Source organism: Nicotiana attenuata, chromosome 8, assembly GCF_001879085.1.
Source record: "Nicotiana attenuata strain UT chromosome 8, NIATTr2, whole genome shotgun sequence".
Taxonomy (NCBI): Eukaryota; Viridiplantae; Streptophyta; class Magnoliopsida; order Solanales; family Solanaceae; genus Nicotiana; species Nicotiana attenuata.
This window is the reverse complement of record NC_031996.1, coordinates 38,317,787-38,324,106: the sequence shown is the minus strand read 5'-3', so window position 1 is coordinate 38,324,106 and position 6,320 is coordinate 38,317,787.

The following is a 6,320-nucleotide window of genomic DNA, read 5'->3' as shown; positions in this document are numbered from 1 at the left end:
CGCATGTTTTAACTATATTCAGAGTTTCAGTATTATGACTTAGTATTATTTGTGTTAATTGAATCATGAACTGTATAAAAAGGGTTAAGGTTGTTAAATTGGCGGGCTTGCCTAGCAGTGTGTTAGGCGCCATCACAAGCGGGGTTGGGGTCGTGACACCTATATAAAGGGGACCTTTGTCATTTTGTAAGACACCTTGATATTGAATAACATACAACATTCTCTGCTCTCTTTGCAGAAACAACTATTCTTCACATTTATTGCTTATTCTCACATTGGTCATTCATTGTTCGTGTATTGTTCTTCATTTACTGCTCATTACTAATCGTAAAAGGCCATCTTCAAGGCTCATTACCATTGATTCTTTATCAATAGTTCATCTTTATTAGCCCCATCTAGACCTCGACGTCCTGCGTCAACCAGCTCGAGGCCCAACTTTGTGATCCCATTGGTTTGTATATCTTATTCTCTTTACTTATATCCATCATCCATTGCTTAACAACTAGTATTAAATAAATTACGTATTTTTAGAACTATAAAATCAAATATAATTGTTGTTACCATTTATAAGGTAAATAGTTTGGCGCCCACCGTGGGGCTAAAAATAATAGTGATTGTTTTAGTGCTAGTTTTCTGAAAACACAAGTTATCCTTCACACTTTATCTTGTCCAAGAATCTCTGATTTCTGGTCAAAATATCTAACTCAGCAAACGCACGCCAAAAACAATGGTATTGGGCTTCAGGGAGAAAACGGTGCAGACGTTGGTGTACCACCGCAAAACCCAGGGGTAGCACCAGTAGATGCCGGTATACCACCGCAAAACCCAGGGGTGGCACTAGCCAGATCGCCATCGACGTGAGCTCACGGAACGCTGTACATGTCGACGTAAGCTCCAATACCGACAGAAGTGTGCGCGGCGAGGAAAGGGGCGTTAGTCTTCGAGTCATTTTTGAAATGTTGCAAGCACAACAAGTGGCTATTGCTCAGCTGAAAAGTCATCAAAAAACTCCGAGCACAGTAGCACCGGAAACGGCTCCTCGATTCGAGCAGGCACATGAGAGATCGAGTAACAACCGGTCAGCAACAGACCCCGCTATTATGAAGATGTTTGAGGACCTCACCAAAAGGATTGAATCAGGAGATAAGAAGATAGAGGATAACGATAAGAATGTGGAGACTTATAACTCGAGGGTCGATCAGATCCCAGGCGCACCTCCGATCCTGAAGGGCGTAGATTCAATGAAGTTCATACAAAAACCATTCCCAACAAGCGCGGCTCCGAAGCCCATCCTGAAGAAATTTAGAATGCCCAATGTCCCGAAGTATAACGGGACCACGGACCCCAATGAGAACGTTACCGCCTACACTTGTGCTGTAAAAGGGAATGACTTAAAGGACAACGAAATTGAATCAGTCCTGCTGAAGAAATTTGGAGAGACACTGTCAAAGGGAGCCATGATGTGGTACCACAACCTATCCCCAAGCTCGATAGATTCATTTACCATGTTCACAGACTCTTTTGTGAGGACACACGCTGGTGCCATCAAGGTCGCCACTAGGAAGTCCGATGTCTTCAAAATCAAACAAAGGGAAAACGAGATGCTAAGGGAATTCGTATCTCGCTTTCAAATGGAGCGAATGGAATTACCACCAGTCTCTGATGACTGGGCAGTACAGGCCTTCACTCAGGGCGTGAATGAATGAAGCGTGGTAGCTTCAAAGCAACTAAAACAAAATTTGATCGAATATCCCACTTGGGCGGATGTGCACAACAGGTACCAATCGAAGATCAGGGTCGATGATGACCAATTAGGAGCCCCTTCAGGCTCAGTATGTCCTAGCAGGCTCTTAACAATGGAACAAAAGTTTACGGAAAAGGGTTCAAGATTGAACAGGGAAAGATACCGGCCTTATGTAGAGGATCAAAGGAACGCCCCGAAGCATAATGTGTCTCGAGGCGATCGAAGGTCAAATCGAGGTCAGGTTTCCCGGGGACTCATGAGCAAAGCTGGGTTCGATAGGTGATCACGCCCAACTCTAGTCCTAAAAAGGATAAGCGGTCGCTGCAAATATAATCCGGTCTAAAAGTCTGGAGTCGAATCCCACAGAGAACTAAGGCCTAGCTGTATCTATTTAATATCACTAAGAAGACAAGATTGAAAATAAATAAACAGCTGAAAACTAACTATGCTTGAATTGTAAACAATTGGAATAAAGGTCTAAGGTAATGGTTTCCCCCGTTGTTGATTTCCTTGGTTGTATGTTTCTTATAGCGTTGACTTAGTTTCCTCTATCAATCATGAACTCTCCAGCTATCACAAATCTCTTTCAAGCAATTATGATAATTTACTAGACGCACTCTCTCAAGCTACGCTAGCTAGATTCGCATTACAGCTCACTTAGATTGCACCCGAGGTATCGTTATCTCTAATCCAACCTCTAAACCCTTGGTTATGACTCTCGTCTATACTCCGGGAGTGATGTTGTTCAAACAACTACCTAAATATGCACTCTCTCTCAAGTAGATACATAATAAATAGGCACAGCTAATTGAGTATCCTTTCAATTAACCACAATCAAAACATAGTTGAACAAATAGAGATTAAACTAATTCAAATCTATATTAATTTAACAACCAATTCATCCCCAACGGGTTTCACCAAAACCTTAGATTAGAAAAGTTAGCTACTCATGAAAATAACAAAAATCACAAACGAATTCATATTCAAAGGTAAAAGAACAAAGAAGAAGATTAAAGATTGATGCCCAATGATCCTCCTTGACTCTTGCCCTTCCTTCTGATGTTTTCCACTTCCAAAAATCATTCTCCTCCTTCTTGGCCGGCTTCCCTCATTTAATATAGGGTTGAGGGCTTAAAATCCCGTGTTTTGCACTTTAGTCCTTGAAATTTATGCGTCCTGCCGCGGTCCTACCGCGGTTACGCCAGGACCGCGGCCAGAATGGTCCTCTGAATCTACAGCAATGTTCTACCGCGGTCCTACCGTAACCGCGATTTTTCACCCTGTTCTGTTTGGAATTTGGAAAAACATAAAACATGAAAGTTGTAGTTCTTTGAGTTAGCTTTCCAACCATATATTGTGGAGCACAAATGGAGTTCTGAACAAAAAGTGATGTCTATTTTACTAGACAGTGCGCAATATGCCTCCTCGAGTCTTCGTTCGTACTTAATTATCAAATTTGACCCCCGAATACGATCCCGACTTAATTCCTTGGGCTTTAACTCAGACTTCAAAGCTTCAAATTACTTAACTTCATTCCATAACATCTATATAGCTCGGAATCACACCTACAAAGCATAAAACACACAATTAGTGCAAAACACTAGCGATTAAAGCACAAACTCAACTAAAGTGCAGTAAATTAGAGTGTAATAAGCGACTAAAATACACAATTATAGCCTATCATCAATAGGCATACTACGCCGGCAGAGGCACCCCGGCTATCCGAGTATAATTTCAGCGTCGACGTCTCAGGCATCATGTCGGCCATAGGTAGAATCAAAGATACCAGGTGGCCTAAAACACATACTGTCAGACCTTTCACAAAGGAACCCTAACTTGATATGCAAATATCGCGGCTCTCACGGTCATAGGACCAAGGATTGCATCCAACTTTGATAAGAGGTAGCCAGACTAATTGGCGATGGGCATCTTCGAGAATTCCTCAGTGACCAAGCTAAAAACAATTTTCAGAAGAGGGAGGCGAAGAGGAAAAACGAACCAGAAGAACCGCAGCACGTCATCCACATGATCATTAGAGGGGTCGACGCCCCGCAGGAAAAATGAACTCAGAATTGCATACCGGAGGATGCTCTCACATTCAGCGAAGAGGACATCAAGACCTTGTCTTATCCTCATAATGACGCACTGGTAATTTCTTTTGTTCTGAATAAATTTCAAATTAAGCGTGTGCTCGTGGATCCAGGCAGCTCGGCCAACATAGTCAGGTCGAGGGTGGTGGAGCAGCTAGGACTGCTCGACCGGATCATACCTGCCACTCGAGTCCTCAATGGATTCAACATGGCGAGCGAGATGACGAAAGGGGATATCACCCTCCCGGTCAACGTGGCCGGTACAATTCAAGAAACCAAATTTCATGTCATCCAAGGTGACGTGAGATACAATTCCTTACTTGGAAGGACATGGATACACTGTATGAGGGCAGTGCCATCAACCCTTCATCAAATGATGAAGTTTCCAACCAAGGATGGAGTAAAAGCGGTGTACGGGGAGCAACATGCAGCAAAGGAGATGTTTGCGGTGCACGACATGGCATTGGTATCGACACCCTCCACACCGAAGGAGTCAAAACACAAACAAACAGCCAGATAGGTACAACCGATATTCTTGGTTATGTCCCGAAGAATGAATAAAGGACCGTGTTGCGTCCTCGTAGCAAGCAACTGAAACGTATCGGGACTTGAATGCTATCATTTCTAAGGTACAAACCTCTCCCTTTATTCATTTATGTTTTACACTGACTTATTTGCAGGTACTCAATTGAAAGGAATCGAAGTACCCTCAGCTCGATGACTTTGGGTTTTAAAGCATGCGTTGCACTATTTTTTCGTTAGACCGGGTTTTATCCCGAACGGGTTTTACCGACAAGATTTTTAACGAGGCAACATCTATATGCTACCTAAGGAGAACTCATCAAGTATTCAAGGTTTCTCTTCAATCAACCTCAAATACTGGGGGGCATCACCCCAGGAGATCACCTCTCGGAAGAAATCAAACTATGTCTCGGAGGACCTCGATAGGAGAATGTTGTATTGGGCCAAACAGTCAAATGAACCGTGTCCATGTAGAATAATTGAGCCTCCAAAAGCAAAAAACATGTACGCATGTATCTAGTAATTGAGGAAGCCTCTTTATTTATCAACACTTTGTGCCTCGATGAAATTCACTAATGTCACGAGAAATGGACCAAGAGCCAAAAACTCTTGAATACCCGGGGACTGTCATCAAACAGTCAGCTCATCGAGCCATCAAAGACTCGAATTCGTAAGACCTCGATCAGGCAACTTGAAGCTCATATGACCTCACTGAGGCAACATCAAACATGTAAGTCCTTCAAGAAGGCGCGCTCAAATTTATAAGACCTTAAAAAAGGCATAACTCGCGATATTAAGGCCAAGGCTATATATCCGAACTTGTAAGACCCCTAAAAAGGCATACCCTCGATATAGACGCCGAGGTCACTGCACAGGGGGACTAAAGGCTACGACCAAACATAAAGACTACGGTCGAACTAAAAGGCTACGGCCGAATTAACGCGGCTCGGATATGTCCGACTGCCGCCATAAAACTAAAGGCCTCCAAATACTTCGAAAGTACTTCAAAAAGAACCGGTTAACCAGGCTACCCTCGGCATAAGCAAAAGATCTTCGATGCTATCAGCTCCGAACAATAAAAAAGGCTTCGAAAACAATCATCCTTCGATAAAAAGGTTTTGAAAACTCAATGTTCGAGCAAGCCTTCAAAGGTACTCTACTATCGTCACATATCGACTCATAATCGAGGTTCTCATCTGAGCCATCGAAGAGTCGGACAAACATAAAATATGCCAAGGCATAATCAGAACTTCAAAAGTCTTTAGCCAAAATGAGGGAAAATTATAGCTATATTAGAGCTCGCATCGACCCAATCTAAAAAGAGCCTAAGGGCCAATGCGTAAGAGCCTAAGGGCCAATACGTAAGAGCCTTAGGGCCAGCCTAAAGAGCCTTAGGGCCAGCCTAAAGAGCCTAAGGGCTAGCCTAAAGAGCCTAAGGGCCAATATGTTGAAAACCTAAGGGTCAACGAGCCCGAGTCAAAAATTGGCTCGAAGAGCTAACACCGCATGGTCAACTATTATCAATCACTCATCGAGCATGGAACCTGAGGGGTTTATATCATAAGTCCGACACACCAAACTTGTTATTGACAAGCACCAAAGTTTATTCCAAAAAGGTAAAGGAAAGACAAAAAATGACGAAGAGCAAAGAACCTTATATACATAATAAAATTTCACAAAAACATATTTACAAGGCTCATGCCTAAAGCCCTTACACAAAAAGGGAGCAGATAAAAACCTAACCTATCACCGGGGTCACTTGACCGGACGAAGCTCCCTCAAAAGTTGTTCCTTCAAAGATTCGGCCCTCGACCCCCGGAGCATCAGCGACCTCCTCCCCCTCAGCGACCTCACCTTCATTGTCATCATCATTCGAGCCGCTGGTCAAATCACTGGCTGAATCAATATCGGAAGAAAGCAGAGTTGCCGATTCTTCCTCTAGGGACTTCACCCTCTCAATTTCG